Genomic DNA, 26475 nt, shown 5'->3' on the forward strand with positions numbered 1-26475 from the left:
GATGGGTGATAAATCACACTAAGTTGACATATTTACTATTCTAATTTACAGTCGAGTAATATCATAAATTACTCTGTTCCTGCTGCTAGCATACAAGTTAATGTATACAAGAGACTCATCACTCACATAAGGATTCTTTCTCCCTAAAGGTCAGATTTGTCTCCCTACCCAAGGACTTGTTGAAAGAATGGGTAAAAATGAAACTAGGCATCAGACTATTGGCAACTGGCTTTGCAGCCCAGTCTACCTGGAAACATCAATTATTTCTAGAACCCTAGTAGCAGAGAAGCAGGCTCAGCAGTTTAACTCAAGGGACTCCAAAACTGACTGTGCTATTTTTATACCTGATCAACCAGACAAGTTGTTTAACTAATGTTTGTCTTAGTATCCTTTCGTGCAGAAGAGCAAGAGAGGTCAGCAGCATTTAAAACAAGCCAGGTACTTAGTAAGTTCCACTCCTCTCTAAATCCATTTCCGTTTTAAATCTCAGCTAGCACATCATTCCTCTTCATTCCCATTGGAATGACCGTGGGTCCTGCCATCATCTTTTAATTCTTATGATGTTGTAGCTCCTGATAATTGATCCCCTTGTCTTCTGATCTCAAAACTACAATCCATTCTGAACACAATGTCAGAATTTTATTCAAAGAAAGAGTAAATTTTTTCACCAGATTAACACTCAAAAAATATTCTCCCTCATCTCCTCAAGTGAACAAAATTTACTCATTCTGATAACCACCTAGCTTGTCATAAGTTGACCATAGAGGTGGCTGCTTCACTTCCGACCTTTGATAGGCCATTTCTTTGACTGCTCTGATACCATTTTGTATCTCCATCCAGAGGTAGCCCAATGCAAATGACCGAATCTTGGACCAAATTTTCAGCATTAGATCTCCTTCCTCAGAGTTCCTCATCTTGCTTTATTTTTTTCATATTAGTAACTTCTTGATTTCTTTATTATTTTTAAATTTGATTAGTTTATACCGTTGTCATGCTATAACTGTTACTGAGCATAAGCTGCTTCTATAATCTGACAACCAAATTTACTTGAGAATGAGACTTCTTTCTCCCTCCAACTTGCACCACTGTTTACTGTCTTATTTAGGAGCATCCCATAGGTATTAAATGAATGATTTAAATAAAATACAATTGGTGTGGTAAAATAGTCTGTATTCAGTCAATTATATTTTAAATAAATTCTGATTTGTCAGTAGTCAGGCAGGAAGTATAGGCAGGACAACCAGACAGGAAGTAGAGGCAGGTCAATGAGAACAGGAGAATTCAGGGAAGAAGGAAGCCCATTCCTCTGCAGTCCTGGCCCAGACAGAAAAGAAGCAAAAGTGACTGCCTCACTGAAAAAGGTACTGAGCCATGTGGCTAACACAGATAAGAATAATGGACTAATCTAAGTTGTAAGAGTTAATAAGAAGCCTGAGCTTATGGGACCTAATAAGTTAATATTAATAAGAGTTAATAAGAAGCCTGAGCTAATGTAGACCTCTGTGTGATTTCTTTGGGACTTAACAACTGCAGGAACCGAGCAGGACAGAAAACTCAGTCAACATATAATAACTTAGCAAAATCTTTAGATATGCTTTCCAGAGACCAAATCAGGAAATTAAAAGTAGGAGACTCTGTATGTAAGTCTTTCAGTCTCAAACCAATAGTACAGAGAGAGTGGATCCTCTGCACAAGAGCTTGGAGAGATGGCTCAGCTGTTAAAACATGAGAGTGGTTTCCACTACATGCCTCCAAATGAACTCATAAAGAAGCTGTAAGATAAGCTTTCCTGAAATACTTGAAAAAATAAATATAATACTTGTTTGGAGAAGAAACCTCATATCCCAAAAGGAAGAAAAGAGCTAAGACTAATTCCCTCTAATTATAAAAGCAATGTATTTCATGTGTGTGGGTAGATGGGGGACAAACCGTGAGCCCTTGTCTGCTGGGCTACAGAGGGAATCTAGACAGCAGGACCCCAGCCTTACATATACCCCATACTTTCCCAGTCCCAGGACCCTTCCCACTGAACTCCTCAAACACATGAAAAAATTGAATTTAATAAATGTAACAAATATGTCTTTACAATAAAGAAAATAAAAGCATGAGCTGTCCTCCAGAGGACTCAAATTCAAACCAAAGAAAACCAGGCTCCAAATGGTAGCTCACGACCATCTATAACTCCAATTCTAGGAAATATACTGTCCTCTTTTTATTTTTTGGGCACTAGGCATGCCCACAGTATACAACCAGAATGCCCATAAATATAAAAATAATAAAATAACAATTTAAATGTTTGTTGGCTGAGACAAATGAACATTAAAAAATAAAGGGAAAGCAGGCTCTTCCATTTTCCAAACAATAATATTTTAAATACTAATATATTATAAAATAAGCCCAATATGCATTGCTGATTTTTGTTTCAAGAGCTGAAGTCTAAAATAATTAGAAGCAATAATAGCTAAATTTGATCTACCAAAGAGAAAATGCCGGCATCGTTGTTCATTCTTGTAATGGCTCTATGAACACCACACAAGTTATGGTGATTAAAAGGGCAGAAGATGAGTCAAATAAAAAACTAACTCTAAACTACCCTGCATGAGATGCAGAGGAAAAGAGACTGCAAGCAAAAGGTATGATCCGTCATTTCAACTTCTAAAGTATACTAAAAACATGGTATATGGCGTCTGGACTTGGAAAAGTAACTTTTTACATGCAACGTTGTCTTTAATGAAACCGAATAATTTTCAAGGATTAGCCTAAGATTGCTAAATAGCCCTATCAGCATTTAATAGTCAACAATTGCTATTTCTTTTAGTTTAAAAAAGTCATTAAATATGCATTACTAAAGACCTCTTTAGTAATTCATTTATTTAGTAATTAATATTTAGTAATTACTGTGAGGTTTGGGAATAGTGTTTTTCATGCAACAAACTGACCTTAGATCAGCCATAGAATTTTAGCATTTAACTTTTAGGCTAACAGTATAGGGAAGCATTAGAAACATGGAAGCTTCAAACTTCATTCCGTAAAGAAAGATCCAAACTTTCAATTGTATATTTTCTTAGTATGAAAACGAATATAGCAGATCACAGTCATGATGTTATTCATGTTAATTGTGTTGTTGAATGTGAAATGTATACAACAGACTCTTAATTAATTTTCTCTTGCCCATAACTCCGCTATTTCCATAAATTTGCTACAAAACACTAGATGACTATGCCCCCCAAATGTTGACAATCTGAAATTTCAACTATTTCTCATTGTTTTTTTTAAAATTTTCTCTGTCTCCCTCAAGATAAGAATTATATTTTTTATTATATACAAATTGTCATCTCTTCTCTACAAAAGTGCTTATGACTTTTTCAGCCTAAATCTGTAGGAACCACACAATTTTACACACACACACACACACACACACACACACACACACACAGAATAAGTACTTGATGACTAAGTGTTTTGTTTTCTATTAAAAGCAATAATGAACATGTTGTTGCTTTTTAAAAAGACTGAAATTTGGTTTAACTTTGATCATTTCAATAAACAGTGCCCATTGAATATCCATAATATATACTTATATGACATGATTATCAATTATGATGCTTAATTAACAAAAACACTTGAGTTGAATAGTCCAAGTAATTGAATTCCAAATGAATAACTTCTAGCATCTATTCAACATCTACATATGGACAGCATATATTAGTTCAACATGAATGAGACAGACATTACTCTTATTCCCATTCTAAATGACATTATAAAATTTGTTCATTATCTAATAGCTAGTAGTGAGTCCAGGATTTAAAAAGTGTTTTAAATCCACAGTCTGCATTCTTAAGTACCTGTTGATGGGATCTGATGATTGACAGTTATATTAGGAGAAAATGCATAAATATCAGTACTGCCACTACTGTATTTCTTTTTTTCCCTTTGGAAATCTTATTCAAAAGCTCTCCCCCAGGCCATCCTCTTTAACCAAACAAGGTAGTTGAATAGTGCCGTAATACCTGCAGTATTTATCATACATAATAACATTCAATTGTTGGGGAGTGTTTTGTAATATTTATTTTCTTTTTTGAACCTTACTTGTGTTAGGCAAGTGGCCCACACCTGGACTATAGCCCCCACATGAGTTTTATGGAGTTTGTTTGTTTGTTTGTTTGTTTGTTTGTTTGTTTTAATGAATAAAGACTTGAGAACTTCAGTAATCTGGTTTTATTTTATCAGATAAAAATTCAACTTTCTCTCATGAATTTTCATTTTTTATTCATTCCTTGCTAACTTGAAACTCTCTAATTTGGAAAGGAAGCACCAGCCGATATAAATAAAAGCAGCCAATGACATGATTAATCACACCGACAATGTGAACAACAAACATCAGCAAAACCCTTTCATCACTCCAAAGACAACATTTATATAAAACCAAAATCCCAAAGAAACAATCAGAACAGGATGAAGCCTAGACTTCCCACACTGAAGAAATATTAAGCAAATCATGGAAGCTTTCAGGTTCCCAGATTTCTCATTTAAAAGTAGGAATAAAAATAAGACTTTAAAATGTTTACATATAAAGTACCTAATAAGGAAAAAGAAAACCCAATAAATATTAATCTGATGTACTTTTTTAAAAAATCTATATCGATACCTGGCTAATATCACTAAACTTTCATTTTCTGACAATTAAGATATGGATAAAATCTCACTGAAAGAATAAGTAGGAATGTTCTGTGATGTGAATAGCTATAATAACAGTGGTATAGGTAATTAGAAAGCTGGAAATTACACAACTCAGTTCAGACCTACAAACACCTCATTTCCTAGCTTTATACACACACTCTCTCTGCAATCACGAGTGTCAAGAACTGTAAATAAGAATGTGTTCTTTTATGATTGTCTGCCAAAAACATTCGGCATGACTACAAGTGAGTGAAGATCACTTACCATATATGGCGCTTGGTTATTTCAAAATTTGAAAACATTCATCTTCAAAATATTTCTACAAAATGCATCTGTGAAGGAGAAAAATCCAAATGTAAGAAATCTGACAATGTCACAGAAAACTGATTAAGGTCTACAAACAGGCTCTATATACTTTCCTTTTATGAAATAAATTATTTGCAAAATACATATTCTATAGCTAGCAAATGCAAAGGCTGCAAAACAGAAATATTTCCATCTACGTGTGAATATTTTAAATAACTGTCACAGAGACTCATAAGGGACAAGAATATAGCATTCAAGTTCCAGAATAACTTTTAAGTACACAGTTTCCACAAAATATTGATAAAATCACATCAAAGCAACTCAGAACTGTAGTTAATAAGTAAATATGTATTTATAGGTAAATTTAGGTAGATATCCAAAGTAATTACTCAAATCATACAAAATTTTAGCAAATTTTAATGCACTTTTGTGTAGATACAAAAATTGCTGAGTTAGAAGATAATTCTGCTTGAATTATCAAGAGAATTGTACCAACTCACTTTGTAATTGCATTTCAAGTCTAATTGAAAGTCACGTACTGAAAAAACTACTGCTTGAACACCTCACAAAAACACACCCACAGATGGCTTCTGCTTTCTGCAATGTCAACGTGAGAAGAAAGTGATTTAATCAGGCTTTATTAATTAATTTGTTTTGAAGGATTAGTATTAAAAGGGCACATTAACTTTGAAGCCAAAAGTATTTCTATTTAAATGACTTTGATGCTACTAAGTACATTGTTTGTTAAAGAGTTTTTCAAAACAGATGAACCACCAACTAATGATCATTAAATTAAGCTCTTTAAAGTACAGGTTATTTCCGACAGACCAGCTGCATTGTAGTTACAAATTCCCCAAGAAGCAAAATTCTTTAGAGGAATGTTAGTTTCATGAGAGCAGTGGAATTTTTGGCATTCAGAACAGGTGTCATAAACTGAATTCTCATTTATCTTCCTATAACATAGGAAGGAGATGACGATGGGACTTGTCTCTACCTGACCCAGAAAAGGATGTTTTTCTCCACTTAAAACGTGCCTTTGGACAGAAAGGAAAGAGACAGAAAAAGTTACCAGAATTGGAGCTAAATTGAAAGAGTAACCCTAGAAAAAGTCAAGAAACTCAGTATTTCTGTGAATTTCACTTTTCTGAGTTCCTAGAACATAGAATAAATAAATTGGTCTTCACATACTATTTCAATTAAATAATTAAGCCACAATAATAAACATATTGCTATATTCATGTGCCTATTAAGCAAATGCATGCTACAGGAGACGGAACTGAGCACAAATCATGTGACTTCTCAATTAGACAGAGCTAGTAGGAGGTGATTACCGACTCACAACTAATCTTCTAACTGGAGTTTCATCTGCCAACACCTGCTAGGAAGTGTGCACTACCAGGCATGATGTGGGAGTGTCATATATCAATCTGTTGATTTCACTGGCTAAGCAATAAAGAAACTGCTAGGCCCATTGGATAGGCCCACCCTTAGGTGGGTGGAGTAAACAGAACAGAATGCCGGGAGGAAGAGGAAGTGAGGTCAGACTCCGCAGCTCTCCTCTCCTGAGCAGACGATTCAGAGAGACGCCATGCTACCTGCTCCAGGGAAAACGCACGCTATGAAGCCCCGACCCAGGATGGACTTAGGCTAGAATCTTCCCTGTAAGCGCACCTAGGGGCGCTACACAGATGATTAGAAATGGGCTAAATTAATATGTGAGAATTAGCCTAGAAGAGGCTAGGTAGAAATGGGCCAGAGCAGTGTTTAAATGAATACAGTGTCTGTGTAATTATTTTGGGGCATAAACTAGCCGAGCCAGGTGGCTGGGGTCTTGGGGACGCAGCCCCACCGCCGCTTCGTATTACTACACAGGCATCCCTGAGCCATGGGAAGCAGACAATAGCTTCGAATGGGGCCCAACACAAAATCATAAATGTACCTAAAATATGAGATTTTTGGTGTGTTTCCAGTTTCTGAATCATTGTCATTCTCCAGAAAGAACTTTGCAAATGATCACATCAAACCTCAGTTATGTGGTCTTCTAGCATGAGCATTCTAGATAACAACATAATTTTACAATATCAAAGACTGTGCATGTCTGTAAGAGGTTGTAAACTGGGAACATGGTCAAATTTGAACAATGACATTACCTATACAATTATATATACATGCAACATACATTAAAGTTTGTATGGCACCACACCTGCATGCACAAACTGAGAAGGAGGAGGAGGAGGAGGAGGAGGAGGAGGAGGAGGAGGAGGAAGAGGAGGAGGAGGAGGAGGAAACCAGACAGTGAAAGGAATAAAGCAGGAGGTGTCATGCTATATGACTTTAAATATACCACAAAGATGTGGCAATCCAAACAGCATGGTATTGGCTTAGAAGGACACACAGACCATCAGAACAGAATAGAGTGCTCAAAAGAAAACCCTTTCATCATTTAGTGTTTTTATGGAACCTGAGCCTGTGAACGAGTATGTCTTTGACTTCTGTGCCCTCTCTTAAGTTCCTTTGTTCCTGTTAATTTGTCTTGTCTAACTTCATGTCTTTGACTTCTGTGCCCTCTCTTAAGTTCCTTTGTTCCTGTTAATTTGTCTTGTCTAACTTCATGTCTTTGACTTCTGTGCCCTCTCTTAAGTTCCTTTGTTCCTGTTAATTTGTCTTGTCTAACTTTGATGTGATAGTTTACATGTATTTTATTTTGTTATATTAAAATTAATAAATAAATGATCATAAACCTAGCCTCTGCCACTAAGGCAAAAGTTAACAATGGAAATGCCATTTATGCCGGCCGTGAGAGGGCAAATCATTTTCCTCCAGCGAAGAGACACTGGCTCTATCGACCACTCTGAGACAGATCTCATATTCAGGAGTAGTAAACCAATAAATAGTGGAATCAACAGGTGCTTTCATTTAGATATAGTTTTTGATGGTTAATATCACATTTAAAGTTTAGACTTACTATGCTTGAGAAACCAGAAAGCAAAACCACCTCTAACATGGAAGCCCCTTGCTTATACAGGCTGTACAAGCTTATTTGTACCCTAGCAGCCTACTTCCCTTTCCCTCCAGTGTTGAAGACTATCCTTAAATTGGGTGATCTTGTAAAATTGGCTGTTCCAGCAAGACAATAAGTGGTAAGACTAACTGCGATTTCTTCTTTTGTATTCAAACTTGCTTATTCTGCTCAGTAGATAAGACAACTAAAAGATACGTATGTTACAATTAGACCCTGCTTATATGTAAACAGAATACATGTAATCTTGTGGGTTTTGACTTTACAAACCCTGAGCTGATATGACCAGATGCTGCATCTTGGGAACACTCCGTTGCAGTTCTGGTATTGTGAATATCTGGCATGAGTAGTTAATAACACCTCTTATTAAAATTTACTCATTGTCATAGAAAATCGCTGAGCAACTTCAGATCCACAACAGTTGGGTGGCGTTTGCATGTTATGTTTTCTTTTTCTTTGTTTTGTTTTGGTTAAGGTGATTTTATATTTTGTTTTCTAGATTTGGGGCAGTTTGTTTTCTTAGAATTTAAGTTTGTTTTTGAGAAAGAACTTAGAGTTGGGTAGGTAGGAAGAAGGAGAGATTGTGGATGAAATTGAGGAGGGGAAAGAATATGACCAAACAATATATAAACTTTAAAATTTTCTTAAATAACTAAAATTATTTAACAAATAAATAAATCCTTAGTGATATACATTCTTCTTCCTTTATTTTGTATAGTATATACTTAAATTTAATTTTCATATTTTAGGGACTTTTAAATGACATATTTGTGAATCTAAGAGTATGTTTTTAAGACTCTCAAGGCCAAGACACACGATGAGTGGCCATGAGACAACCACAGACTACTCAAGTGGCAAATTATAGGCCCTCAAGACACTGGCTGCCAAGTTCGAGCCCACAGAGAAAAAAAAAAGCCTAATATTAGGCCACAGACTCCCAACAATCCCAGTCCAAGATACCTTTCCCTCTGCAGCTGCAAATCCTCCATTGAGGAGAAGCTGCAAGAAACCTGTGGCCACCAAGCCATCTCAACAAGGAACTCTGAAAGAAACACTTTAGAGTTTGGAGAGGGTAAGCAAATCCAAGAAACCGCAGGGAGAGAAAGTAGTGGTGCTAGGACAGCAAATTTGCAAAATAAAACTAAAAAGCAAACACTGCAAAACCAACAAAAATAATAGCAGCTAATACAAAATTGATATCTTCACTTTCCCAATCACAGGGCACAAACTAGTCAAATGATTTTAAGAACTAGATTTTTCATCTTGTTGTCTACAAGAGACATACATCATCTCAGAGTAAAGAGATGGAGAAGAAAAGATTCCAGCAAAAGGGGCCAGGAAAAAAGAATGGAGCTATTCTAGCATCTGACAAAACAAACTTCAGCTCAAAAGTGATTAGAAGACAATAAGAGAACAAGCCAGCAAGAGACACTACACTCTTCAAAATGCTCACCATACTGGGGTGCACTTATTTTGACAAATACTGCTGGACATTAGCCAAAGATTAGCCACAAAACATTAATAATGGTTTCACTTACAACAACACACAGATCCAGACAAAAATAATTTTAAAAAGTAAATATTAGAGATAAATGACAAAAAGAGATTAAATGGATCTGATAGAAAGAGAGTTACAGAATGTTCCACTCAAACACTACAGAATATTCTCTTCCCAGAATTCTGTGGAAGTTTCTACAAATTAGAGCACATACTGAGGCAAAAAGAAAATCTCAATAGATATAGCAACATTGAAATAGACCATATGTTCCACTTTACCCAAATTTAATAAAGATTAAAGTCAACTTCAAAACAAAAGAGAATAAATCAGAAAATACAAAAAATGTAGATTAAACAGGACAGTATTGAACAATAATAATGTGTCCTGAAAAAAAGAAAGAAGAAATCAAAGAATAAAATGAAAAAGAAAAGGCACCACTCTAAAAGATACAGTACACAATAAAAACAGTCCTCAAGAAAAGTCATAGCTCAAATTACTTACATCTTAAAAAGTCAGAAAGAACTCAGATAACCTAACAACACACTAGCAGAAGGTGTCGTTTTAATCCTAACCCTTCCCTTAGATAATACCCTCAGTCTAACCCTAACCCTACTCTAATCAGAACCCTAGATGACACCCTAATCTAAACTTAACTCTAACCAGCAACTCTGGCCACAACCTACCTTATCCAGAACCCTAACCGTAACTATATCCAAAATCCTAAAATCAAAAAAAAAAACAAAAAAAACAAATTTCAGCAAAGTAACAAGACACAAAATTAACATAGAAAAATCAGCAGCATTTTATATAGTAATACAAACACATTGAGATATAAACTAGGAAACAATCTAATTAACAATAGATCAATATAGTTTTAAAACTAATAAAACACATAAATATAATCACAGAGATAAATGACCTCTCCAATGAAAAATACAGAACTCTGAAGAAAGAAATCAAGAAAAACATTAGCGGATAGAAACAGGTATCATATTTATTGGTTGAAATAATAAATACTATAAAAATTACTATCCTACCCAAAGCAAATTATAGATTCAATGAAATCCTGATTAAAATCTCCATGTCATTCTTTTCAGAATAAAATCTTAAAATTTATCTTAAAAACACATGAGTAGATAAAGTAATCCTGAAAAAAATGAATAATGCTGGAAGCATTAACATACTGACTTCAAGTTATACTGTAGAGCCATTGTAAATAAAAGCAGCCTGGTACTGGCACAAGAACAGACATGTAGATCAATGGAACAGTATAAAGGATGTAGTTCAGCTCATGTAATAGCACTCCCCTGTGCTTTCCCAAAGATATTAAAAACACACACTGGAGAGAAGACAGCATCTTGAACAAATGATATTTGGGAAACTGATCATCATATGTAAAAGAATGAAACTGGATCCTTAGCTTTCCGCCTGCACAAAAATAAACCTCAAATGGATCAAAGGCTTCACATGAACCTGAGCTTCTGAAAATGCCAGGAGAAAAGGCAGGAGGAAAAGGCAAAGACGTAAGAACTTTCCAAAAATAAACAGCCTAGTTGGTCACCAATTAATGAACTGATAATGAAAATGTAGAAACACATACACACAGTGGGAGTTTCTTCCACAAAAAAGAAAATGGAAATTGTGATATCTTCATATAAATAATGAAAACTGGAAAAATGCTTTCAGATAACAAATGCTGAGATGTTATATAGCTCTTGCACATGTGGACCCAATGCAGAGTAGCTACACCAGCTAGGAAACAAGAAAGAGGCCATTGATGGTGAAAGGAGGCATGGTGATAGTAGAATAAAGGTAATATCCTGTAGAGAAGGGCATACTATAGGCAGGAAAGTTCAGGGAGAGAGTACAGTGGGTGTTGGAAAAGATGAAACAGATGACTACCAACTCACATACAAGACTGTCATGGATGGAAGATAAAATTATGAGAATAACCAGAATACATTAAGTACATGTATGAAATTGTCACAGAACAAATCAATAATTTTAATTAATAAAAACATGCTATTTAAAACTATTACAGTCATGGTATACATTGTATATATGTCTATCAAACATGTAAAATATACATGAATAAAATCAAATATAGAATATAGTTTTAGGTTTTTAAATAAACTACATAATAATATAGCCAGTCAATGTAAAGTTGAACACTAATTAGGCATTAAAAAATAAATGAAGGTTGTCATAAATTAAAGAAAAAAGCCTATTATCAAAGAAAGAATTTTTCAACAATACCACGACAGGATGTTTTATTCAAATATAATTGCTTTTCTAAAATTCCTAGCTTTCTTGTTCTATTTCAGGAAATAGAAACATTTTTAAAAATCACTTATAATTTCTATAATAATACACTTTCATTTTAACTAGTCTGTACTTCCACAGAATAGTGGATTACACTATATATATATATATATATATATATATATATATATATATATATATTCATTTTTTAAAGATTTGATTTTACTTTTAAATTATACGTATGGGGGCATGTGAGTGCATGCATACGTGCACACAAACATGAATGCAGTTTCCAGTGGAGTGCAGAATAGGGAGTTGGATCCCCTGGAATTGGAGTTAAAGGTGATTGTGCTCCACCCAACCAGAGTGCTGAGAACCAAAGTATGTTTCTTTGCAAGAGCAGCAAGTGATCTTAACCTACAAGCCATCTCTCCAACCTCCATACTCATTCTTAAAACTGATTCTTTCACTTCATTGTGAATTTCCTTCTGTGGTTCTGTTACCATTTTTAGCATCATATTGCACATTCATATTAATATCCCACTGCTGTCAAATACCGTCAATTATTCTGCTTTTAAATTCTTAGGTTATCACCAAACATTTGCTTCCAAACCAAAATGCTGCAAAGGTTCTTATGCACCTGTCTTCTGCTACAGCAAAAAAAATATCCCTTCAATAAGAATGTGAAGAAATGCCTTTGCTGGATTAACCAGAATGACGCATGTGGCTTTTTGAACCATCTTTTATTAATTCTGATGTCCATAATTTTCCTACTTGCACAGTTCCAAAATCAGGTAAGATTTCACAATTGCTGCAGTTAGTGACACTCACAGGACAGTATCTGGTGCCAGCTTATGCCATATAGTGGCCCTAGTACTTCATATTGTCGTACCTGCTAAGTCATATGCATATCTAGTATTACACTTGATAAGCTTAACAACCTTTTAATGTAGTTCTCAGAAGACTGAAACCAAAGTTAGCAATTTTTTTTTTAGTTTTAGAGAAAAGAGTGGGAAACTGAGACAATGGGGATGTTCTATCGGGAACTCACCAAGGCCAGCTGGCCTGGGTCTGAAAAAGCATGGGATAAAACCGGACTCGCTGAACATAGTGGATAATGAGGACTACTCAGAACTCAAGAACAATAGCAATGGGTTTTTGATCCTACTGTACATACTGGCTTTGGGGGAGCCTAGGCAGTTTGGATGCTCATCTTACTAGACCTGGATGGAGGTGGGTGGTCCTTGGACTTCCCACAGGTCAGGGAACCCTAATTGCTCTTTGGGCTGATGAGGGAGGGGGACTCGACCGGGGGAGGGGGAGGGAAATGGGAGGCGGTGGCGCGGAGGAGGCACAAATCTTTAATAAACAAGTTGATTAATTAATTAAAAATATAATGATTCACTTTTGGAGGATTTAGCATAATTTCTTCATTGTTTACAAAGCAGCAATAAAGAACTTTTAAAATCTGAGGAAAGAAATACCAGCAAACCAAGGAGTTTGAGAAGTCTTATAAATCAGAACATGTTAAAGGACATGTGATTACATCACCAAAGGGGCAAGGACAGACTGGGAATTAGATTCCCTTGAATAATGCAAAAAAAAAAAAACTGTAACAAATTCTTTTCTAGTTTATAGCAATACAGTGTCAGAATCCCTCCCCAGCCATCAATATTTTTAAAGTGCCACTTAAATCAATGATCCATTTCAATATTGAGTTCATTTCACCCTACCTTTCTTCCAAAATTCCATTTAGAGTCCCACAGATTTCTGTATGTTTTACAACTTTCCCAGTCTTTAATTCCATATTGTCACTTATTAAACTATGGAAATTAATGCAAATATTCTATTTAAGATCACAATAAACTCTTTTTGAGGCTTAATTAGTTTTCCCCAGGAGGTCACTGTTTGACTGACAAGCATCAAGCTACACCTCCATTTACCAACGAGTGCGTTTTCATTACCAGTTGATGAGAATGTCATGTGAGACAAAGCCTAAACCTCACTGAAGTAAAGATATATGAACTCTGTGTGCGCCTCCTCATATTTAAGTCCTGCCATTGTGTCAGAGGATAAAATTAGATTAACTCGGAGTGATTTACTTTTCTAAGTCAAGTTGGTTGCTATCCCACTTTTTCTTCTCTTTGAAGTGTGTGGAAATCAATTGTCTCTTTGATTTATTCCCCTATTTTCCTAGATATCAAAGTGAGCTGATTAATCTATAACTTCTAGTCATCACCAATGTGTCAGACACCTTCTTCCTTCCCTCTCCTCTCTGCTCTTCCTCATGGAATTTGTCCTTCACACAGCCTAAACTAACTTACTTGCATAATTTCTATTGTAAATTTGAATAAAGTTGATTCGATAATAACTTCGATTGTAAGCACAACAAATAAAGACCCCCGGGTGTGTGTAAATACGTATATTAACCTCCCTGTGTCCATTCATCCAACCACAGCAGCAGAGATTCCCCATCTAGACTACATACCATAGTTAAGTGCCCCATTGTCACCGTCACAAACTGAAGGCTGTCATCAGTTCTCCTTTTACCCAGTTGGGATATGTCATCTTGGTCAAAAGTTTGTCCCTTGACCTAATTGAATGTTCAAGGACATGGCAAAGAAGTTATTCCAAACACTTATCAATCACCTTCTTTGTCACCTAGCACCCATCTGATTGGAGAGAAGCAGCAACACTCTGATTTGCTTCATCCACCCCATTCTCAACAAATAGATGCTCATACATAGCCTGTGTTGCAACCTTCACTTGGTTTTATCAGAGCCTCTGAAAACGTGTGCCTTTTACATACATTTGTATTTTAACCTGTTTCACATCGTGAATTTTTTTCTCATAGTTTATCAGAAACGCAGGCAAAAATTCAAGTTCAAAGAAGTTCACCGGTGACAGTGTCAGTGCCTGTAATTATACACTGACTAGTGCCACTCGAATGTCTGATAACTAAGGATCAACTACATAAATTTCATGCTCAACAAAATGTGCTATTTATATTCAAAAGTATAATTGTCAATATGTATACTTAAAATATCATAAATAACTTTAAAATAATATGGAGAATGAAGTTAAATCATATAAACAATTATAAGCACACATATTTGCATATAAACTCGGAAAATTGTCCAGGCCTGGTCGTGCACAGCTACAGTCTCAGAACCCAAGAGTGTGAGGTAAAATTCATAGAGATGCTGTCTCAATAATGAGATGAAAGAAAGATGTTAAAAAACTGTCATTGCTAAATGTTGTAAAAAGTAATTTCATGTCATTACCACAAATCAAATATTTAACAAAATATACAAATTACTACAACAAAATGTTTCACCAGTTTAAAATTTAAAAAGAACAAAAGTAAAATGCCTCCATAAAAACAATCCCGCAACTATAAACTCTGGAGGACACCAGTAGTAAAGGAACTGGAAGTGGAAGCGAACCGAGCAACAAGGTACCATTTTCCAAAGTCAGTAAATTGTGACTTTTGTAAAGGTTTTTGCTTTGGTTTGGTTTGTCCAGACAGGGCTTCTCTGTGTGGTTAAATAATATGGCAGTCATTACTTTAATCCACTCTCATCATGGGTCAAACATAACTTCTAAGTGATGTATGTATATAATTTTTTAAATTTTAATCCAAGTGTTTTTGAGGCAGAGGCAGGTTAATCTTTGAGTTCTAGGCCAGTCTGGTCTGCAAAGAAAGTTTCAGGACAGTCAGGGATACACAGAGAAACTGTGTCTCAAAAGAGAAAAAGGAAAAAAATCCCGTTAGAAATAAAACACTCATTTACCATGGACTGAGTGATTATTGTGCTTCACCAAACAAATAACAAGTAAAACAAACCAGAAATAAAGAATGACATTTAAAAAATTAGGATATATCTTTAAAATCCAAACTGAGAAAGTTATATTACATAAAGTAAAATTGTAATAACTTAATTATATTTAGTGATGTGAAAGATTGTTTAAGTTAAATTTCAAACTAAATTAAGAGAAATTCAGCTACAAATCAAAAATAAAATTTCAGAGGCTGGGGATTATTTATCCAGTAATTCACTTAAAAAAACAAAACCAAAAATAAAAACAAAAAACCACTGATGACCATCTGGCCATTTTCAAACCTACATTTAGAACAGTAGCCCATTGAACCACACAATCCAGTTACAGATATGGTATAAATATGACCTGGAATAAAAGGCTTGTTGCCTCCTCCTGAACCCATGATTGTAAAAACTCTCTGGATATTTTCTTTGCAAGCTATTACAGTAATATTTTTTATTTTCTCATCATATTCTAGAAAAACAGACAGACAATATCAAGACGTCTCATTAGATAGTCCTTTATCCTACTTAATCAATATTAACAATATTCAATTTATTGGATGAGTACTTGTATTATATATGGCCTTTGGGAGACCTCGGCGGATAATCTAGAATGTACTACCATTGTGAAAGAGAAGGGAGATAGTAGGGACAAAGCCATAATAGCAAGTACATCAGCAGTAGCAATGAAAACAAAGGACCATGAGAACACAGAAAGCAGAATGATTCTATTCAGGAGAAATTATATTTCAGGATTTACCCACCTCAACTGACATTTGAAATGAAAAGAATGATAACTCAAAGCCAAAATAGTGTGTGAACAAACAAATGAGGCGTGGATACACATGACGCATCCAAGTCACACAGGAAAATTCAGCCGCATCTAAGAACATGCTAGGAGGGAGGAAAATTGAAATGTCATTACGGATAGATCCTTATCACATCTGTGATTAGCTACAGATGTTGAAAGTCAACACTTCTGGCCTTTGAAGTGTTGTTAGTCTGTCTTAACTGGGGTTCCTACGGATGAAGGACCACAACCAAAAGCAAATTAGAGAGGACATGGTTTATTTGACTTAACATATCCCGAATCACAGTCCATGGCAAGAAAGCAAAGCAGGAACTCAGATAAGCCAGCGCAGACTCCCCATAGTCAGAATTGTGTCCAGAGGAATCCGTTACTGTCAGTGTCTACTCTGCAATAGACTGTGTAATACAGTGCGGGATAGTTTTCTCTCAGAGTAGCATACAATGCCTAGGTTTTGATTTAGCCTGAGTAGAGATGGGTTGAGTGTCTCCCTTCAAGATGTCGTTCTATCCTAAACTCTGGCTTACCTCTCCTGAAGAGGAAACAAGCTCAAAAAGAGCCTAAGTGGCTCTTGTAGACACTGGAAAGACACTACTACTTAAAACAGCCAATGAGATGGACAGGAAGAACGTTCAAGTATACCGGAAATGGAATTCATAGGAAAACCAAACACGTGAGAGACGCACAAGCAGCCCAACTCAAAGGTGGTGTTGATGATCCTACGGGGAAGACCAGACAGAAATTTGATCCAAATCCTTTTTGGTCTTTCTCATTTTAAAAAGTAGCCACTACAGCATTGGGAAGCATGTGCAATCTAATTAAATGCACATAGTAAGGACATAATTGTGTAGGGCATTTTGCTTGATAAGCCACTAAAAGAACTGGATGCCTTTGGATGGAATGGCCTATAAAAAGCAGGCAGATGCAGATATGCATCTGCAATCTGGGTTAGAATTGATTTCTTAAATTACCAGAACAGAAGATGATATTAAATGATTCCCAAGCATCAATAAGCAAGACAACTCCTTGGTTCGGTACTTTTCGAGATGAAGTACAGATAATTGATCAGAAAATAAGTAGCAGTGAACGCCTCTCACTCTGGAGACTTACAGAAGACAGATCCTTTCCTATTCAGGTTTAATAGCATTAACTGACAAGGCAGTCAAGCAGTATGAGGTGCAGCATGCTCACAGAGTTCTGCGCCTAAAGGGATGAGAATCGGGCCACACAAAACCCAGCATCCATTTGCATGTCCCAGCTGTGTGTTGAAGTAAGATTCTGGCAAGTACACTTGGTTTTACAAAAGGAGTCCCGGGTATGTTTGTATATGTATGTATATATATATTCCTGTGTGTGTGTGTGTGTGTATACAGAAATTTTCCTGTAAGCATTCGCAACCTGGGTTAAGAAGAGATTACAGGCTGAGCAGTGGCGGTTTACTGCTTTAATCCCAGCATGCAAGAGGCAGAAGCAGATAGATCTCTACATTTGAGGCCACCCTAGTCTAGAGAGCAAGTCCTATGACAGCCAGTGCTACAGAGAGAACCTCTGTCTTGATGGGGAAAAAAAAGAAAGAAAATACCACAGAAATGTTTTAAATTGGAATACAATGTGAGTGAATTTTATCCCTGATACCCAGGGCGTGATGCGTAATAAAAGAATCCAGCATTCTGAATGCCTTTCTTGGTGACTGTCAGCCAAGAATTTCATTTGATCACAACTCTGGATACTACAGAATTTCGCTGCCCTTGAAGCCTCTGCACGAAAGGAAAGGAACCGAGAAAATACACACTTGCGGATGTTGCCTCAGAGTATAGAAATGTAAATTAGAATTTTCGTAAAACAATATGTCTTCACATATATGTGAGTCAAAATTTAGTAAATCTGTTAAAACAGAAAGTTAATCTTTAATCCTATCTGTGGTAAAAGAGCTTTTCTATGAAGAATGGCTGGTCCTGTGGACACAGTACCTCTGTGTTACAGATGCTGTTCGTTGCAAGATTGGAGAGCAGCCTGAGAAGCAAAAATAAGGACACCATCATTACCGTAATAGGTGACTTCTGGAAGCCAGAGACATGATGGACGGCAAGCAGAAGTGCAGACACGTGAGGGGGGGGGGGTTGTTGCCTAGTGGAACCCCAGAGTTCACAAACAGCAAATACACTCATTCACCGCATGCCAGGAGTGAGAACTGGTTGCTGAAAACCCTTTCATAAGTATATCCTAATGAGACCTTGAAAGCACCTGATCTCACATCTGCATAGTCCCTAAAGTAGATCCCTGCACCTCTCACTAGATTTATTAGCACAATGTGTATATAACTGACTCTTTAAGCAGAAACCATTTCATGCACCACTGAAGAACAGCCTCGTATTTATTAAAATGTGGCAATATTTTATTGGTCCATAATTTCATACCCCTGGTCATTTGGAAATGAAGTCCTTTAACAAATAAACGTTCATGGGCACTTAGAGAATTGTAATAAAATGACAAATACACACAATATGATTAAAATCATGGAATAAAATATTTTTACAGCAAGTAATAGATACAGGTGATTTTCCAATACAAACATAAAAAATAACTCAAAAGATGAAATACCTGATTACTAAGTGAAAATTTTAAGACCTTATCACTATGAGGCAAGGTCTAAAAGTTACATGAGAGCTTTAAAGTTGTTTAAGAATCAGAATTAAGCTGGGCAATGGTGGCACGTGCTTTTAATTCCAGCACTCTGAGGGCAGAGGCAGGCAGATTTCTATGAGTTCAAGGCCAGCATGGTCTACATGAGCTAGTTACAGGACAGGTTCCAAAGCTATAGAGAAATCATGTCTCAAAAATCAAACAAAAACATAAAAATCAGAATTATAAAGTAAAATTTGGTCACAATGTAATTTTATTTGGTTAAGGGTACAGCTCAATTTTAGAGTGCTTATATAACACATATGAATACTTCAGTTTAAAATGAACACCAGAAGAAAATTACTGCTCAAACTATGTTCTTACATAGCAAAGCTTTTTAAAGGAGTTGGCCAGGTGTGGTAGAACATACCTTTAATACCAACAATTGAGAGAGAGAGGCAAGCCTGGTCTACATAAAAATTTCCAGGATAGCCAGGGCTATGTAGAGAGACCTTGTCTCAAAATAACAAAACAAAACAAAACAAAACAAAAAAAAACAAAGCAAACAACAACAAGAACAACAAAATAATCCAAGGATCTAGTTGGCAAAACAAAACAAATTAGCCTAATGTAAGGTAACAACAAACTCTGTATCTAATAAAGCTGAAAGTCAATAATATATCTGAATTATCATAAATTAGGTCAATGCTTTATATTTAGTTTGAGTGGTTCCTGAACACAAAATTACGGAAGTCCATGCTTACAAATAGCCACAGAGCCTGGCATGTTTGCACAAACCATGAATCCTAGCACTCAGGAAGCAAAGGCAGACAGACCTCTGTGAATCTGTGAATGATAGATCAGTGTGGTCTACACAGAGAGTCACAGCATACCAGACTTACAAAGTGGGACCTGTCTCAAAAAGAAAGAAGGAAGGAAATAAGAAGGGATAAATGGAGGGAGGGAGGAAGGAAGGACTGAAGGGAGAGAGGGAGGGAGGGAGGGAGGGAGGGAGGGAGGGAGGGAGGGAGGGAGGAAGGGAGGGAGGAAGGGAAGAAAGAGTGGTGAGAAGGGTAAATAGTAAAGAAAGAGGCTAGGAGAGAAGAGAGGAGAAAAGGGAAGGGAGATGGGAAAAACACAGTAGATGTTCTTTGGAGAAACATATAAGCATGAAAAGAGAGATGAAGAGGAGGGAGAGAGAAAGTAATGGAGGAAAGAAGGGAAAGGAATTGACTCTGCCTTGTCAGACAGCAATAGACTTTGCTTTAGTTCTGATTTAAATGCTCTGCAAAGACTCTTGCTACTTAGTTGGCTTAGAGTGGTAACAACAGAGAACCTATTGGTATTACTAACAGCCAAACAACTTTGCTTATGTTACCGAATTTCAAAGTTCTCAGTGCTAAACAATACAAAACCATTCAAAACTGAACCATAACAGTTAATTTTCAGAAGCTTTTCACAATATGAAATTATTACAGGAGGTGTAATATTTTGGCAGACAAGTTCAGCCATACAAGAAGATGAATCAATTGTCTGTCTGGGGTCTAATGTAACATTGGCTGAAAATGGTTAACCTCACACAAAGTGTCCAGACAAAGCAGATTTCAAGTATTTACCAAGTAGAAATTCTTCAAAAATTTTCTGAAGCTTATAATGAAGCTTCTCAGTAGCTTTTGAAATCTGGAAAGGTAACAAAAAAATACTTCAGAATGGCAGGCAGTCAGAGGGAAATGGAACCCCGGGGACTACAATACTTTTTTCAGAAACACTAAATTTGTTTTTTTTCTTTATTCTTCTTTTATCAATAAAAAAATGTTAAAAAAAATTTCAAATTGAATACCAATGAGAAGGAATAAATTGTCACTTAAATAATTTCATTAATTAGAATAAAAAGATTTCACAACATTGATTAGCACACACTTAATAATCTCTATATCATAAACACTCAAAAAGCAAAATTGCAACTTACTTCGCTGGTTTAGTTTACCAAATACTATTCTTCATTAAGTGGTTTTGGAGTTGAGATAGTTTTAGGTTATATTAAAGAAAATTAGTTCTGCCACACTTCAACATTCTGGAAATGATTTAGAAATAAATCAAAAACAGCATGAAACATCATTAGATTCCCACCAGCAGTTTATTAATTTACGTAGAATTATCATTTGCACAAATTATTGTGAAGGAAACAAACTATCTCTGCTCAAAACAACATATTTTCTTCCTGTGATAAAGAAAAAGAATTAACATTCTAAATGGCAAGTGAATCTCAATTTGTTATTTCAAATTATGCTTTACTTTATGTTAAAGAAACAGAAAGTCTACAATTAAGCATCTGCAAGTATATTAAAAAAAATAAACAAGCCCACATCACACACGGAAAAAGAAGCCTGTGTCTCTGAAGAGTGAAAACACCTGGTTCATCTTCTTGATTCACAGGTGAAGACTGGAATGACTGTAAGTCTTGAATTTGCACTCTTTTTTTCAAAGACAAATGCACGCAAAGTTTTGTCTTTAAATTTCTGAAAATATCACCTACAGTAGAAAGCAATACAGTGCAAGGCTTATAGGAAGATAAAATGGGGACGTGATGGCTGCACAATTTTAACCTAGCACAAATCAGCACTGACCTTGGAAATTCCCAAATAATGAATATTCTTAATATAATTTCCAAGGTAGATATACATTTTGTGCCAAAGGATATTTCAGTATCAGCCATATGTGCAAGGTGTAAAATAGTCTAGCCTTTACTCCAATGTGAATCCATGTTTGACCTCAAACCATCACTTCCTTTCTCAATAAAATTTCTAAATACTCCACTAACACAGCTTTACTGTTTTTCCTTCCCTTGCCTTCAATCCTGTCTTTAACTCCTATGTATCTATTGTCACAGAGGACTCAATTTTGCAGTAGTATCATACATGGAACCTATTAGGTCTGAGAACTTGATTTCACTCACTGATTAAGCAGGTCACATTTACAGGGTACCTGCCAGAGTAAACGACAGGGAAGGATGGTAGAAGAGGACGATCCCGGGTACCAGTGCACTGACAAAGCACTCATTGTGTGCAGAGCACAGCTATTAATATATTACGTGCACTGCCACCTCAACTCTACTGCAAACTCAGTTATTAAGAAGGTGAAAATAAACATCTCACAGTGCTGAGGGAACTGAGTTAACGGTAGCGAAAGCATTCAGAAGCAAACTGATGCCCGGGCTGCATTTATGCCAGCTACAGAGGTCTGTCCTTTGTCATCCTCTTAATCGTCTGCTTTCAGAAATTTTCAACTGTGTTTGTGAGATTCCAGATGCCACAGTCTTAAATTCATGTCCTTACCTCTAATTGTTGTTACTGCTGTTCCTAGCTTGGCTTTCAGAATTTTCTTTTCTTCAAACCAATTAGTCATTATGCTGAAAGGTTTTGTTTGATTGCCAAGCATTTCACCATTAATAGAAAACTCAGTGTATCGCTGATTTACCAAACTACATGAGATGATAGAACAAAGATCCTTTAGGCACCCCAAGTAATTGTGTCAAAATCTGACATCACAGAGGCCCAAAGTTTATAATCGCACAAGAACCAGACATTCAATGTCTCATGGTTCATTTGTTTTTCTCCTCACACTGTTACATCATAAAATACTAGGATGTAACAAAAGGACTATACTAAAGCTAATTTTTTTCTTGCCTGTCCATAATATTTTTTATGCAACATTTACTCCTAGGTATGGAGAAAAATAATTTGTTCATTTCATTCAGTCTCTCCCCACTTTCCATTTTGATCTCACTATAAATTGTTAACTATATGCTCGTGTGTTGGCTGAACTGTTCATAGTTTTAAAGTGCTAAAGCATTACATAGACACAAACATGCACTTCCTGCAGGTTAGCAATTTGGCCTGGGAGCCATCTGGATGCTCACACTATTAGGACAGACTAGGGCATCTTTAAAATACTGTCTTTGATCAGCAACAAAATCAAAGCACTAGTCCAAATGATAAGGACAGTGAAAACTCCGAGAGCAGCTGCCAAATTGACATGGTCACAGCTTCACATCTGTGTACTACTGAAATGGCTATCCTCATCCATCAACTCTTCTGTGAGTATGTGCAGAAATCAGATAATCAGAGTAGCCGGAATAATTTAATAATTCAGGTGACTAGAAAATTTCTCCTGTACTATCTTGAAACCAATCCAAACTGTTGTTTGAAATTATTGTTAAGAGCTTGAAAAGTGCCAGAAAAACAAAAGTGAAACATCCATTAAATAATAATTTATTAAATGTGCTTTGTTTTTTAAAGAAATAAAGATAATTGCCTTTAATTATATGAAACTAAAGCCATAACTAATGAAAATTCTATTAAGCAACTCTATATGAAAAATGATTATTATCAATTAAGAAACTAAAGATGCATGGGTCTGACATATGAAGAAATCTGTTAGGTTACAAAAAAAGTATCTAGTCACTGTTAAGACAATAACACCCACCTTCATGCTAAAGAATAATTAGAAATTATAACGATGGTAATTTGTCTTAGAATTAAACATATCTAGAAAATATGTAATTTATTCTCAGTGAAAATGGTAGACCCATCATTACAAAATAGATGCATATTAGAGTACTAAGTGAGGCTGGTCATTCTAACATATTAAAAATGAACAAACAAGTCAGGTGGTAGTGGTGCATGTCTTTATTCCTAGCATTTGGGAGGCAGAGGCAGAGGCAGGCAGATATCTGTGAGTTTGTGGTCAATCTGATCTATAAAATAAACTCCAGGACTCCAGGACATCCAGGGTAGCTGCACAGAGAAAATCTGTCTTGAAAAGAATAAATAATAAATAAATAAATAAATAAACAAACAAACGTTCTAGAAAGTTCATTCATAATTTTTATCAGGACTTGAACCCAATGCTGTCTTTTAAGCCCAACAATATAGTAGAAGACCAGTGATAATTAATATATCTGGTGACAACAGCCCCAAGTGTTCATATGTTTTAAATGGCACATTCCATACCTAGGACCCAACAGTATCCCTGCGATGGAATCGCTTTAAATATTTATCAGCTCTACAATAGAATATTCAAATTCAGACTATGATCCTGCATGTGAGTGACTCAAGAAAGTGACTGAAGTTCGAGAAAATCTGGACGGCGCCTAACAAAAGATGCACATGTATGTACATTAAGAGAACAGCTTTGTTTCCTCCCCCCAAAAAAGTTCCAGAATACTGCGAATATTATCTGAATTACTTCAGCACACTCCCCATTTCTCCATCTTTCTCTCCTACAGTCACCAATGGTTATCTTTCAAACACTGTGGATAACGCCATAAGTGCTATTTCTTTTATTAACTACACACACTATCTGTCCGATAGATCTCATTTTGTGCAGTTGTAATCTGTACCATTCTATTCTCCTTTCTCCAGCCTCTGTAAGTACACTTTCAATATGATGGTTCGACTCCACTCTGCAGTGATGATTGCCTTCCTGTTTATGCAGTTGAACATAAAGCGAAAGTTGAAAATCGGGAAGGATCACTTATATTTAATTAACACTGTTCATATCAGAGCCAATCAATAGTCTTTGGTTATTTATCACTTCTTGTATATTCTATTGTCTTTTGGAGATTTCAATCATCCTTTCTTTTAATGTATCTTCCAAGAATACCATAAGTGTTAAATGATCTGTAATGTCATCGTTTCCCACGATCTTACTGCCAACAAAAGCACTCATTCCTGTATCCACCCCGCTCCAGATTGAAACACTAAGAACTGACCGCTTTGAGGATGACTTTATTGAGCTCACACCATGTGTATCTCTTTTTATTAGTTTTTACTGGGCTTTTACCTGGAGTTAACTTTGTAAGAGTGGTTGTATCAAAAAACAATATCCTTTGTTTATCTCTAACTTAGATTCATAAGGACTTGATCTTACATTATCTCAAAATGCTCTCTTTGCCCACTCTGCGCATGTATTAATATTTTGGTAGGCTGTGGAATTCTGCATTGCAAATATCTGGCTTAAGAAATTTGGGAAATTAGATTCATTCATCCTTGATGTTTACTTTGTGTTTTCATGCACAAATTTGAGTAAGGAAATCATAATCTAAAAAGATTTGCTGTATTTTACTTTTTCCATCTTTTGTTGATTTTGTTATTGAATAAATTTCTGCATTTGAAATTATAGGTTTTTTGAAGCAAGTTTGGAGAACTGTCAATTTGAAGGTATTCATTTTAATTTTATAAGTTTTTCTTATTTACTTATTTATTTTTCTTACTTCTCTTATTTTCTTATTGCTCCATTTCTATATCATCCCCTTGTTTTGTGTATAAATGTAAATGTTCATGAATTGTTTCAAATGTCAAAATTTTAATTCCTTACTTTCAGTATCTTACAGGGTCAGTTAGTTATCCTTTTTCTTTTTGGCTTGGTCTTGTACTGTTAATATATATAAAATTACTTCTAAATATCTGTTGATCATTGATTGCTGTTAGGTTCAAGCCAGTCAGGTTCCCAATACTAAAAGGGACACTGGATCTCACTCACAACCAAAGTAAATAAATAAATGTAATTGATACCCACTGGAATCAATTTTCTCCAGTGGAATATTACTGTATGTCAAGCACACTCTGCTCAGGGCCAGTACTCGGGAAGAGTTGGCCAAAACAAAATGTTTGTTTGGTTTGGTTTTCTGAACTTTTTTGGGGAGGTACTTTTTTTTAATTGGTCCTTGGATATTTTGATTTTCATCATGAAACTTTTTGTTGTTTTTGTCTTTTTAAAGAAAAAAAAAACATAAAGTTGGGTCAGGAGGAAGATTGGGAGAACCTGAGAGAAGTTTGGAGAGGGGAAAATGTTGTCAAGATACATTGATAAAAAATTTAATTAAGAATAAAATTAAAATAATTAAGATAAAAGAAAGGAAGAAAAAGCTAATATGTTTGTCATTCTGTCATTTAAGAAACTGAAGCATAAGAACAAGAGGATGATAGCAAGGCTTAAGTCAGCCTTGATAAGTTCAAGAGTAAGTCTCTCTCTCTCTCTCTCTCTCTCTCTCTCTCTCTCTCTCTCTCTCTCTCTCACACACACACACACACAGAGAGAGAGAGAGAGAAAGAAAAGAAAAAGAAAATCAAAGAACAAAATGTTTGACTGACTTGAACCCTTTGCTTTCAGATAATCTGGGTGCTGATCCTTGAGCTAAAAGTCTACAGGGTCAGAATTAATAGGGCCTTTTCTATGATCCTAAGACCCAACCCTCATTGCACACCGTTACTTCACAGTTTATGGGTTATCATTAGCTTACCCTGAGGGGTTAATGATCCGGTGAGAAGGAGAGGAAAATCTAGCCTCGGTTGTGTTTGTAGTTAATGCAGTTAGAGAGTAAAAGGGAGGCAAGTCTATCTATTGTTTGATTATTTCTTTCAGTTCCGTAGCATTGTTTCTAACCTACCTTTCA

The 26475-nt window shown here is 35.7% G+C and overlaps 1 protein-coding gene across 1 annotated transcript in view; it reads right to left on the reverse strand.

Moving 5' to 3' along the window:
• The window catches only part of Galnt13 (polypeptide N-acetylgalactosaminyltransferase 13), a 474675-nt gene that overhangs the window by 439343 nt on the left and 8857 nt on the right, over positions 1-26475 (reverse strand). Inside the window, exon 2 of the mRNA XM_075985188.1 lies at positions 4945-5012. The gene's annotated coding sequence lies outside the window, so the exon portion shown is untranslated. The remainder of the gene's footprint in view (positions 1-4944; positions 5013-26475) is intronic.

This window comes from Microtus pennsylvanicus, chromosome 9 (genome assembly GCF_037038515.1).
Source record: "Microtus pennsylvanicus isolate mMicPen1 chromosome 9, mMicPen1.hap1, whole genome shotgun sequence".
Taxonomy (NCBI): domain Eukaryota; kingdom Metazoa; phylum Chordata; class Mammalia; order Rodentia; family Cricetidae; genus Microtus; species Microtus pennsylvanicus.